Source organism: Aotus nancymaae, unplaced genomic scaffold, assembly GCF_030222135.1.
Source record: "Aotus nancymaae isolate 86718 unplaced genomic scaffold, 86718_ANA_hifiasm-v0.15.2.pri h1tg000059l, whole genome shotgun sequence".
Taxonomy (NCBI): domain Eukaryota; kingdom Metazoa; phylum Chordata; class Mammalia; order Primates; family Aotidae; genus Aotus; species Aotus nancymaae.
The window spans coordinates 43,597,058-43,611,091 of NW_026988473.1; the positions used below are offsets into that span (position 1 = coordinate 43,597,058).

The 14,034-nt window shown below is 33.6% G+C and overlaps 1 protein-coding gene across 2 annotated transcripts in view; it reads left to right on the forward strand.

Annotated features, from left to right (window-relative positions):
* The window catches only part of SOX6 (SRY-box transcription factor 6), a 665,386-nt gene that overhangs the window by 136,114 nt on the left and 515,238 nt on the right, over window positions 1-14,034 (forward strand). For both annotated transcript variants that reach the window (XM_012456568.3, XM_012456580.3), the window contains exon 2: window positions 4,249-4,322. The gene's annotated coding sequence lies outside the window, so the exon portion shown is untranslated. The remainder of the gene's footprint in view (window positions 1-4,248; window positions 4,323-14,034) is intronic.

The following is a 14,034-nucleotide window of genomic DNA, read 5'->3' on the forward strand; positions in this document are numbered from 1 at the left end:
GGGAGTAACTCAAAACAGAAATGGGTGTGGCTTAAAGAGAGAGCTTTCAGCAGGATTTTAAAATGTAGCTTGAAACCTTTTAAAGTGTAATTATCCAGGGAGGTGGCAATATTTTTATTTGCTATTTACCTTTGATCTATTACCTATTTTTGGTAGAGTGGGACATGCTTTTGTGAAAATATTTATGGTTTCTTCATTTGATGTTAAGATACTCATTTGAATTTGCCCTGTAGTTTTGAGAGTTTTTTAAACTAATATTAATATTTGACTTTTGCTCCCAGACTAATAGCAAGTTATCCTAGACCTGGGTGATTTCTTTTGAATGTCTAAGTGATATACTGAATTTTAGAAATAGCTTCTTTGTTTTGGGACATGTTAGACATGTTAAGTATAAAAAATCTAAATAATATCAAACCATAAGAGTAAGAAAGTAAAAATAACCTATAGCACCTTGCCCAATGTTAACATTTTTGTTAAATTAAATTTTGTGAAACTTATACATGCATATATATTTGATTTCCACATAAATATTTGCTATTCTATAAATTGATGGGCTTTTATCATACATGTATTTTTTTATTCAAAAATGTATTGTGGCCATCTTTTCTGTCAATAAATATAGATTCATATAATGATTTTTAATAGTTGCAGAGTAGTGTTATATGTATGTACCACAATTTACTTATTCAGTCAATAGGTTATTCCAAATTTTTGGCTATTACTAAAAACTATAATGAATATACATATTAAATGTATGTATCTTTATCATATCTGTAATGAGCTCCTTAAGATAATTTTTGAAAGTAGCATTGCAAACTCAAAGGATATGGACAGTAAAAGTTTTAAAACTTATTGTAAAATTACCATTAAGAAGTCATACATTTATAATCCCATCCATAGTACATGAAAGTGCTTATTTTTTGACACTCTTACAAATACCAGTTTTTGTCCAGTTTATAAAATGTTTTGCAAATATTATGAGTGAAGATATTTTATTTACATTTCTTTGGCTATTTGGTAGATTACACACATTTTTATATTATTGGACATTTGCACTTCTTCATTTGTACATTTCTTCTTTGTATCCCTTGTTCATTTTTTTTTTTTTTCCTGAGACAGAGTCTTGCTCTGTTGCCCAGGTTGGAGTGCAATGATGCAATCTCAGCTCACTACAACCTCTGGCTTCTGGGTTCAAGTAATTCTTGGGTCTTAGCCTCCTGAGTAGCTGGGAGTACAGGCATGCACCACCATGCCCAGCTAATTTTTCTATTTTTAGCAGAGATAGGGTTTCACCATGTTGGCCAGGCTAGTATCAGACTCCTAGCCTCAAGTGATCCACCTGCCTTGGCCTCCCAAAATGTTGGGATTACAGGCATGAGCTACCACGGTTGGCCCCTTGTACATTTTTATATTGAAGCATTTGTAGCAATATATTTTTTAATTTAGTACATTAAGAATATGTCAAAGACTTGATGTCTAAATGTTATGGAGCAAATTACCACCATGGTCAGATGTGTAATAGACTGTGACCCAGGTTGGATTATTGATTGTTTGAAATCCTTGATGGGAAAGGCCATATTTTTTAAATTTAAATTTTTGTGTTCTTACTGTACAGTGTGATCTTTAACCCATGGTCACTATTTGCTGAATGTATAAATGAGCAAATAGAGGACTGGAACAGTCTTTGGGTAAATGGGTGATCTGAGGATTCATTTTGCTAAACATTGAGATTTTCCAGAACACGTAATGATTTGCTCTGGCATTTCCTTTTCTATCTTCTCACATTTGTGCTGCCTTCAGGACCGTAGTAACCGGTTTTATTTTTGGAAATATCTTTTTAAGAATATTCTTTTCTAGTTGTTAAAAAGGTACCTTATTTCAAGTTGTGTGTGTTTCAGTTCTTAACTCTGCCCCTCATAAAATGTTGCTTGTTTAGCCTTCAGTTATCTGCATGTGGAAGTATGCATTAAAGTCATTTTAAAAATTATATAATAATGTACTCTTTGACCATAGGAACTTATTATTTTTAAATTCTTTGCTCTAAACTTCACCAATAGTGCGAATCAGTTGATAATGAGATTCACAGTTGCTTTTACCATATGTAGCAAGACTTCACTGATATGATGAATAAGATTTACTGACTTTGTATGTTGTATGTTAAAATGTTATTTGTTCTAAATGTGTGGAATCTGACTTGTTCCAAAATTAAAAATATTTCCAGAGTTAGAGTTCTTAATTTTGAGACAGTTCATTGATTAAAAAATTAAATCTATCCTGACCACAATATTTTTCTGGCTGCATTTTCTTTTAGCTTCCCATTCGTTATGTGGAAGTGAAGGAATAGGATGTATTATGTATATTGCATAATTCCAATTAATCCTTTAAAAAAAGTAGTTGCCAGAAAAACAAGGTGTGGTATTTTAAAATGTACAAGTACTAAAAACTCTTTTGGATTCTAGAATTTAAACTTTTGAATATACAGCATTTTGCTGTAAAACTTATTTTGTTGGTAATTTCTTTACAAGGAAATTGTAATTTGTAACTCAGTGGAGGATAGAATGTCAGGATGGTTTGTATCAGAACTAATACTCTTTGATGGTTTTGAATACTACACATAGTATGTCCAGGTAGACTTGTGTGGTGTCCCAGATAAAATTACTCTCCCAGACCCCCAAACAGCAAAGCCATGAGGATGAAAAGTACATAATACCGAAAATTAATGACAGTGACATGTCCCTTTGGCCAGACTATCCTATACTTTTTGCACTGTGGAAGTAGGCATTACAGAGTTGCTGGAAACTGGTGAAAGTTGAGTGGGGAAGCCCTGAGACACCATTTCCTACAAGGACAAGGAGGTGTCGTGAAGAAGTCTAGTGGGTATGTTAGCTGTCAATGCTTAAAGCTGTCCAAATACCCAGACCTTTGTCATCTATCAATCTTTAAAAAATTTTTTTATAGATGGGGTCTTGCCATGTTGCCTAGGTGGATTTTGAACTCTGGGACTCAAGCTATCCACTTGCCTCAACCTCCCAAAGTGCTGGGATTGCAGGCATGAGCCACTGCACCCAGCTCTATTATCTGTCAATCTTGACTAGAAAATAGAATAAATTATCTGGATCATTTAGGCAAAAGCATATTTTGGGGGTTGGAGAGGGCTGAGTTAGATATTTATTTCATATTTAATTTTAATTTCAGATGCCTATACCTAATCTATTAAGGTCATTTGTGCTATAATTGCCAAGTTGGGTGCAGTGGTCCCTACAAATGTTGATCAAGATCCATTGTTTTTCAGAAAGATTTTATTTAAATCTAATTAGCTGTAACTAACCTAGATATTTACTGGCTATATTTAAAAACTGCAGATTGAATCAAACCAATCCCCAAAGCCTAGGAAAGTTTCTGACCTAAATTAGGAACCTAAGCTCTATTATTATTTTTAGTTGACTACTACTCGCAGCCATCCTCACATTTTTGAAAGAATACAGCCTCTGTAACAAAGTTTCTTTGTTTTAATGGAACTAAAAAAATGCTGTATTTAGACCAAACAATAACAATAAACTACCTTCTAATTCATGGGGGTTCTGGATAGAGGAAATAATAGATATTTAGAGGCATAAAATGACTCTTTGTACGTTAAAAATTTTTATAAGGCTAGCCCTGTGTGTTTGAGTTGCATCTGTTACCTCTTCAGCCAGAACTAAAGTGTGTGTGAGCAAAATAATTTTGGATTGAATTACAGCTTATACAGAATGCACTGTATATAGCCTAAGCATCTAATGAGTTCCACACCTTAGGTAGAACAAACACTCCATCCTTTCTGATTAATTCTACCTACAAGATATTCCTGTCTAACACATTTAAGGTATTCTCTGTGAAGCTAATTCATTTCAACTTGCAGACATAAATTAAACATGTTTTTCAAATATAAATTATAAGCCTATTTCTTTCTTTCTCTTAATATTTTTCCCTTTTGTTTTTACTTATTTGTACTTTCAACATCTACTTTATTACCGACAAATTTTTTTAAAAAAGCAATATTGGAAGGAGATGTGGCATTCTTAGATGTAGAACAATAAAATAATTGTTTATTTTGGCATTATCATCCTCGAAAAAGTTGTTACAGTAGATTGGGACAATTGCCTGAATTAAAAATAGTATGATTTCTAGCCAGAAAGTATACTTCTTTAATAAAGCATACAAATGCAATTTACTTATCCTTTTTTATTTCATTTTCTATTAAAATTTCAGGTCACTTTCATGAATTCAAAGGCAATTTACCAGTGATTTCTGGGTGCTGGGGCTGATATTTTTTGGGCATATTTGTAAGTATTGGTTTATTTATCACTTTTCTCATTGTGTAATGATACAGTTATAGTTTATAAACAAGTTCTTAACTCCTAGTGTGTGTGAAGTTTTATTAGTTGTTCTGCAATCATTTTGTAATTATTATTTTTTGATAAGTGTTTTCTTGGGAGGAGCATAGACAGAAGTACCAGCTGGTAATAAAAAAACCTCAATTTGTTGTAATTTTTTAGACAAATTAGAGGTTTGTGGCAACCTTGCATTGGGCAAGTCTATTGGCACCATTTTTCCAACAGCATGTGCTCACTTCATGTCTGTTACATTTTTGTAATTCTCACAATATTTCGAACTGTCTTATTATTATGATGTCTGTTATGATGATCCGTAATCAGTGATCTTGATGTTACTATTGTAATTATTATAGGGCCCCACCAAACAGGCCTATAAAAGGTGGTGAACTTGTGTGTATTGTGTGTGTTCTGATTGTTCTGCCAACTGGCTGTTCTCCCATCCTTCTCTCTCTCCTCAAGCCACCCTATTCTCTGAGGCACAACAATATTGAAAATGGGCCAATTAATAACCCTACAATGATGTCTAAGTGTTCAAGTGAAAGGAGAAGGATATTAAAGTCTCACATGAAATCAACAGCTACAACTGATTCAACTTTGTGAGAAAGGCATGTTGAAAGCTGAGATAGATCAAAAGCTAGGCCTCTTGTACCAGTTAGCCAAGTTGTGAATGCAAAGGGAAAGTTCTTGAAGGAAATGCAAGTGCTACAACTATAATAAAAAGCAAAATAGCCTTATTGCTGATATGGAGAAAATTTGAGTGGTCTGGATAGAAGACCAAATAAGCCACGACATTCCCTTAAGGCAAAGCCTAATCCAGAGCAAGGCCCTAACTCTCTTCAATTTTTGTGAAGGCTGAGAGAAGTGAGGAAGCTGCAGAAGAAAATTTGAAGCTAGCAGAGATTGGTTCACAAGGTTTAAGGAAAATAGCAGTCTCCATAACATAAAAGTGAAGGTGAAGCAGCAAGTGCTAATAGAGAAGCTGCAGCAAGTTATCCAGAAGATCTAGGTAAGACCATTGATGAAATTGACTACATCAAATTACAAATTTTTAATGTAGATGAAACAGCCTTATATGGGAAGAAGATGCTATCTAGGACTTTTATAGCTAGAGAGGAGAAGTCAACACCTGGCTTCAAGGCTTCAAAGGATAGGTGAACTCTTTTGTTAGAGGCTAATGTAGCTGGTGAATTTAACTTGAAGCCAATGTTTATTTAACATTCTGAAAATCTTAGGGCCTTTAGGAATGTACTCTGCCTGTGCTCTATAAGTGGAATAAGGAAGCCTGAGTGACAGCACAGTTGTTTATAGCATGGTTTACTGAATATTTTAAACCCATGGTTGAGACCTACTACTCAGAAAAAAAGATTCCCTTAGAGATATTATTACTCATTGAAAATGCACCTGGTCATCAAGAACTCAGGTGGAGATGTACATGGAGATAAATGTTGTTTTTATGCCTACTAACACAACATCCGTTCTGTAGCCCATGGATCAAGGACTAATTTCAACTTTTAAGTCTTATTATTTCAGAAGTACATTTTGTAAGGCTGTGGTTGCCATACCTAGTGATTCTGCTAATGAATCTGGGCAATGTAAATTGAAAACTTTCTATGAAGGAGTCACCATTCTAGATACCATTAAGAACGTTTGTAATTCATGGGAGGAAGTCGGGATCACAATATTAAGAAGAATTTGAAAGAAATTTATTTCAACCCTCATGGATGACTTTGAAGGGATCAAAACTTCATTGGAGGTGGTAACTGCAGATGTGGTAGAAATAGCAAGAGAAGTCGAATTAGAAGTAGAATAAGAAGTGGAGCCTAAAGATGTGACTGAATTTCTGCAATCTCATGATACAACTTGAACAGATGAGAAGTTGCTTCTTCTACATGAGCAAAGAAAGTAGTTTCTTGAGATGCAATCTACCCTGGTGGAAGATGCTGTGAACATTGTTTAAATGACAACAAAAGTTTTAGAATATTACATGAACTTAGTTCATAAAGCAGCAGCAGAGTTTGAGAGGATTGACTCAACTTTGAATGATGTTCTGCTGTGGATAAAATGCTGTCAAACAGCATTGTATGTTACAGAAAAGTATTTTGTAAAGGAAGAGTCAATCAATGAGGCAAATGCCATTGTCTCATTTTAAGAAATTGCCGCAGCCATCCAACCTTCTGCAACTACCACCTTGATCAGTCAGCAGCCATCAACATCAAAGCAAGAGCCTCCACCCATAAAAAAGATTATGTCTCACTGAAGGCTTAAATGATCATTATGATTTTTTAGCAATAAAGTATTTTTAATTAAGGCATATACATTGTTTTTTAGACATCATGCCATCACACACTTTAGAGTATAGTATAGTGTCAACATAACTTACATGCACTGGGAAACCAAAAAGTTTGTGTAACTTGCTTTATCACAATATTTGCTTTATTGCAGTGGTCTGGACCAAACCTGCAATATCTCCAAGGCATGCCTATACTAAGGCATACTGTATTCTTCCCCATCCACAAAACACCATTATATTTTAAATAATATTTTGAAGAACAAAGGTACTTCTTATAAGTAAAGAAGGCAAATTTCAAGAAAAAAATTGAATGAACTTTAAAGATCTATTAAAGTACTTGAAATTAATCGATATATATTTATTATATAGAAGTGATGTAGAGTATGAGGCAGATATTAAAAATGTCTGTGTATATTTAAACCTATATTTAAGTAACTTGAGTTTAAAATATATGTGTATGTATACATTGTTGTAAACTATTGGTATTTAAGGGGCTTTTTTACATTTGATAACAGCAAAGACATAGGAAACTTTTCTTTTGCTAGTGTACTGCTCTAAAGGAGTTTTAAAGAATATACTTCCAGGAAATTATTTGAAATAAGCAATGTTATAAATTAGAGTTTAAGTGATTCTGTATTTAAGCAGAGCTATTGAAAATGTATTTAATATCATCTTTACCTTTGTTTTAATGGTAGTATTGATTAGGACAGGCATTTTGAACCAGTTAAAAAAGATAGATGTTCATGTTTAATATAGTTTAACACACTTTATGTATTTTTAATGCTTTAATAATAAATAGTTCTTTTATGAAACTATCAATTTGCTTTTTATTATTTTTATACTTAAGTCTTATGTAAAGCACAAAATTATATAAACTGTGGGATCACTTGGATTAAACATAAGCTGTTAATTTATACAAGATATTGTGGTGAGGATTAGGAGGCAAAGAAGATAGGGAGAGAAATATAAAGTATCTTTGAAGGGCTTTTTGTGAAAACAGAAGATTCTAAGGAACTGAACTTATTCTATTGGAAATCTGAATGAAGGGAAATAATTTTGAGCTGTCCAAATCTTAGTTGCTTTGTCTCTTCTTTACTTCCTTTCTCTCTTCTTTCATATTATTTAGTCATTCCCTTTAGTAAGTTTTTAGGATGAGTAAAGTTTTTGAAGTGATAAATACAATTGCCAGCATTTCAACCAAGATGGCCTTTATTAAAATATAGTTTACATTTCTTATCACCCAAAGGCTCTGTTTCCTGAATTCTTCAGTTTATTCCCTCCACCAAGACATATTTAGACTAACTTTGAATGGTGGTGATCCAAGTAATTGAGCATTTTCTTTTCATTTAACAAAGATAAAGGCTAAAATTAGAAGGGACACTGTTGATGTAGTTTCTGTATGGTTATTTCTGGAGTTCCACTTACAAACAAAACAAAACAAACAAACAACAACAACAACAAAAAACCCAAAAAGCCTTTAGTCAGTTTTTGTCTGGCCACTTAGGCAGAAGTCATGCTAGTCATACAGCCTTAAGGCAATTATTTTCTAGTCTTGAGAATTTCTATATGCTTATTTAAGGGCATGGACTTTGGTGTTCCTTTGGTCAGTCATCTCAGGTTTTGCTAGGACTGTCTCCTGACTACAGAACCTTTTGATTAAAGAAATATAGCTGGATACTATGACTAAGATAAGTCAGACAAAATTAACATGGCATCCAAAATTCTTGAGTTTCTATTTCTCTCACTTGATGTGGAAACTGTCCACTACTTATACTGAAAGATGAGGCATCTAAAACAATAGAAATATTTATCTAGTCAGGCCTAAGAATAAGCAAGTGGGTTCAGCGACAATGACTTTTTTATGAATGTTAATTTCCATGTGCTAGAACTGCTTATTTGCTACATGATCTAAGGCAGAAAGTTATACCTCATGGCTATGGGAAGATTTCTTAGTAAGGTGTGCAAGCCGGTCTGTGAGATAAGGAAGATGGGATATTGTTTTGCACATCCATAATGAATGGGCCACACCAAGAGTGTGTGAGAACCGATTGGAATCTTTCCTACTCAAATCAACTACCCAGGCCAGAAGAGGAAAACACTGTGAAGGAAAATGGCTTTCTCTTCAGAAGCTGCATCTTATGCTAGTGTTTTAATCTTTTTTTTCTTCAAAATATAAAATTTATTTTTTTTTTCTTTTCCTAAAGTAGACATTGTGGAAGATTGCCTTGTTTTGCATGTTGTTATCTCACATTTGATTTTTTTATCTCTAATGAAAAATAATTATGTAATTTTGATCTGGTAATCTTACCAGAGCAGTAAATGATTGGCTAAAGAAAAAAAAACCCAGACATAGTTTATTAGCTACCCTGCTTTTTCAGGTAACCCAAGTCTTTCTGGTAATTTGATAATGAATTCCTTTTTAAAAAATTCTATCTCTGCTCCTGGTCTCTAAGAGCAATCTTTTTCCTGAGGTCTCTGACAAGGATTTTATTGTCTAGTACAAAAAGTGATTATTGCCTAACTTCAGGCTTGAGGAAATAATAATACCAACAGAGTATTAAGATAGTATAACACTTGATTTTGCAGACATTAAATTGGCTGAATTTCACAAAAACTCTGTGGAAAGAGTACGAATTATCTTTATTTTTGTAGAGTAGCAGGATTCAAACCTGGAATTCATGGTATAAATTTAGTGTTCCTTTCATAACACTGTGCTGTCCTCTTTCAGAGAGAATTTCAGCTCTCTTCTGTTTTTGATCACTATCTCAGTCTTCACTTGGTTGCTGTATGAATATTTTTGAAAATTTGAGATAGACTAAATCAGGGAGGAGATTATAGAGACACTTCTACCACTTACTTAATTTCCTCAGGTTCCTGGACCATTTGGTTCTCCCTGATATTTTCCTACTCCTTTATTCCAAAACTGCCACATGTCGTGCTTCAGGTGAAATATTTTGAATTACATAGATTTTTAGGAAACAAACAAACAAAAATCACAAATTCATGTCTGTATGGCATGTTAAAATGGAAAGAAATCTGTTTAAAACTGAGCATAGCTCAGACCAAAGATCCTTCAGTGAGAACATCTGTGATTTTAAGGACAAGTAGGTCTAAGTACGTTATCTTTAAAAAATATTATTCCAGGCTAATCTTGACATAGAGCAGGTAAATAAAAAAGATGAGCTGTGAAAATCCACAAATAGGGCTTGAATGCCATTTTCCATGACAACGGGAGCTGCCCCATGAAAGCATTAATGCTGGGAATGTAAGGAATTTAAAATTGTGCCTTCTCAGTTTTACAGTTGTGTGCTCATGTTAATTAGAGATATACTGACATTTGAAGTATCTACATTAATACACACAGCTACTATACATTTGTGAACTGTGGCCAGAAATCTACTTTAATTGAAAGGAGTTTGCTAATCTGAATGTGTATACCCATTACATTTTAAGCTTTTAAATTTTATATACTAGAGCCCTTAGATACTTGTTCTTTCTGCCCTCTCTATTTCTGTTTCTAATTTATACCTGAAAGGACAGCCTGGCCTATTTTTAATCTCCTAGTGGTGTTTTGGAGCTGTATTGATGGAATTTTGAGAAAAAAAATATTTTTAATAGTGCTTTTTATTAGCTGTAGTTTTGAATCTTTTTTTCCCTCTCTGACTTTCTAAATTACTGTTTTTTCTTGTAAACCTTTAAAATGGCCTGCCACCAAAATAAGGTAGGATTTAGGCTTATGGAATTTGCTTCACTGACTGTATTTAAGCACAAAAAAGCTACTCTTTATTGTCACACTATGGTTTTAGTCAGAAAAGCCCAGTATTAGAGACCTTAATGGAATGAACAGTGAAGAGGCATTCTGGTTTTTCCAGTATAGCTGAGTTTCATCTTTCAGTCTTCATGTCAAGCCATGTGTCTTAATTTTTGACTTGCAAATAGATTCACAATAGCTTGATGACTTCTTGAGGTCATCTTTAACCCTTGAATTTTTGCTTTGTCTGTCTTACACTTAAAGTGAGACCTTCCATCTATTTTTTTTTTTTTTTGTAAGCTTGTATTTCTTAAGAATCTGTCAGGATTTTTAACCTAATTGTTTTGTACTTGTTGTCTAAAGAAACCCCCACACTTACTTTTTGGACCAGTCCCTGAATATTACACAAGGCCAGTTAGAAAGAGGCTTCATTTTTGTAGCACCAGAACAAACTGCTCTGAAAAGTTTGTTAATACTCTGGTCTTGTTTCATTAAACCATTTTACTGGCACTATTAAACCACTAAGACCTGGGACCATTAAAATTTACTCAGTACTATTATTATTATTATTATGGCCTATTTTACCCTTTATTACTTTTTTTTCCACTGTACCAAGTTCCTCTGTTCTTTATTCTTTCATGTTGCTTACTACATGTTGTGCCACCACAGCACATTTGGTAATTTCAAGTTAATTGCTCAATTATCAGTGATAGTCATGAAACATTTGAAACATGCGCAGTGGAAGATTTTCAAAATTTCAAAATAAGTTGGTGTGTCATAATCTTAAATGTGAAACATGCCAATATCTGCAGGCATAAAAATACACAGCCTGAGCTAGGCATTTCAGGAAGGCAAAAACCTACTCTTAAAATCAGGGCTTTTGTCTGGCACTGAAGTGTTTCATCTTTGCTAATTTCAAACAACGTGTCTAAATTTGATCTTGGTTTACTTTTCAACTCTAAAAATTTGGTCGTGGTTTATAAAGGAAAATGGAAGTAGAACTGTATTGATTCTGTCTGAATGTTTTACCATAACCTCACAATCCTATATTCACCCTAAAGTGGCATTGGCGTGAGGTGGATCCATGTTGGATGCCAATCAAGGAAGCTGACTTATTAAAGAAACAGAATAATCTGTTTATAACGTTTATTCACTCATAAGGCAATCCTCTAATCAGAGGACAGTGTTACAGTGAAGATCGTATATTGATGATTGATTGATACTAAAAAACAAACAAGAACAATGACACTTTGGGGACCTACTCTGAATCCTACACACTAGTGTTCTCAGATGCCTTCAAGATAACTTCTGCATTATAGCAAAATAATTATTGTAACTCTTTTGGCAACTAGGCAACCTATCATTAAATTTTTGCATTAGTATTCAGTTTAGGGTTTTCTCTAAACTAACATAGTACCAACAGCTCTTTTTTTTAGATGCTATTATGGTTCTCTCACATTTTTATAGTACTGTAGTAAAGTTGAATTTACTGGATACATTTGAAGGTGGAGTAGAGTTGCACAAGAGTCAACATTAAAGTGATTCAGTGCCCAATGGAGAAAAATTCTTTTTAACTTGAGATTGAAAACAATATGGGGCTTGGGGGCAGTTTTCTAAGAGCTGCTAATAAATTTGAATATTTCCCCAAAAATCTTCTCTCTCATCTTGTTTTTAACCAAGAAGATAAGCTTAATCACCTTCTAGTATTCTTACATAGCTTTCCTTAATATTGAAAGGAACTAAATGCATGTAGAGAAGGGGAAATAAAGCCATTATTTGAGCTTAATGATGGTCTCACATATAAAGAAGTGAAGAAGTGTCAATAAATACACGAATTGGGTATAGCTGGCTTTTTTGTTGTTATTTAACTGTTAGCATGTTTTTTGTTTGTTTTTTTTTTTTTAACTTTTAAGTTTGGGGGTACATGTGCAGGTTTGTTACATAGGTAAACTTGTGTCATGAAGATTTGTTGTACAGATTATTTCATCCTCCAGGTATTAAGCCAAGTACCCATTAGTTATTTTTTCTGATCCTCTCCCTTCTCCCACCCTCCACCCTCTGAGAAGCCCCAGTGTGTGTTGTTTCCTCTATGTGTCCATGTGATCTCATCACTTAGCTCCCACTTATAAATAAGAACATGTGGTATTTGGTTTTCTGTTTCTGCATTAGTTTGCCAAGGACAATGGCCTCCAGCTCCATCCATGTCCCTGCAAAGGACATGATCTCTTTCTTTTTATGGCTGCATAGTATTCCATAGCCTATATGTACCACATTTTCTTTATCCAATCTATCATTGATAATCATTTAGGTTGATTTATTGTCTTTGCTATTGTGAATAGTGCTGCAATTAACATATGCATGCATGTGTCTTTAACAGAATGATTTACATTCCTTTGGGTATATACCCAGTAATGGGATTGTGGGGTTGAATGGTATTTTTGTCTTTAGGTCTTTGAGGAGTCGTCACACTGTCTTCCACAATGGTTGAAGTAATTTACACTCCCCCAACAGTGTATAAGCATTCCTTTTCCTCCACAACGTTACTAGCATCGGTTATTTTTTGACTTTTTAATAATAACCATTTTTAATAATAACCATTCTTACTGATATAAGATGGTATCTCATAGTGGTTTTGATTTGCATTCTCTAATGATCAATGATGTTGAACTTTTTTTTTCATATGATTGTTGGCCGCATGTATGTTTTCTTTTGAGAAATGTCTGTTCATGTCCTTTGCCTACATTTTTATGGAGTTGTTTGTTTTTTTCTTGTAATTTTGTTTAAGTTCCTAACAGATGCTGGGTATTAGACCTTTATCAGATATATAGTTTGCAAAAATCTTCTCCCATTCTGTAGGTTGTTTGCTTACTCTGTTGATAGTTTCTTTTGTTACACAGAAGGTCTTTAATTAAATCTCATTTGTCAATTTTTGCCTTTATTTTATTACAATGATCCATAAGATGTGAAATATAGTCTGTCTATAATTCAGGAAAAAGTGAAGTCATTGTTTACTCAGGTATTTAGACAAATATTTTAGTGACTATTCAGCATATAAAGATGGAATAATAAATAAAATGTATCACTTTGAGCATATAGTTTTATCTGAAGTCCATATTGTATGTTATTTTGGAATATTGGTATAAATGATTATCATTTCACCAAATTGTTGCTAGCTCCAAAGCATCAAAATGTGAGTTAAAGATTTCCAGTAAAGGGAAAACATTTTGTGTATTCTCTTTCTCTCTTTGAGTGTGACTTACATATTTCTTGCTGGAGGTATTCAAAGACATGAGGCAATTACAGTGTAGAAAAATTAATTTCCAAAGCATCACCTTTCATAGATAACTGGCAAAAGAGAATATTCTTAATGTTTAATTATTCAGAAAAGTTTGTTCATATGATGTAATGCTTGTTATTATTATTATTTGCTTAGCACTATAGGCTTGGCACAGTGCTTATAAGAGATGAAAAGATGGTTTCTACCCAACGGCTTAAAACTTGTTATGTTACTAGAGAGTTTATGTGGGTGGAGTTTTCTTTGGACACAAACTGTACTGGAGTTAGCTCTTTCTCTTTCTTTTCAGCTCACACAGTTTGATATAAACTTAAGTGAATGAATT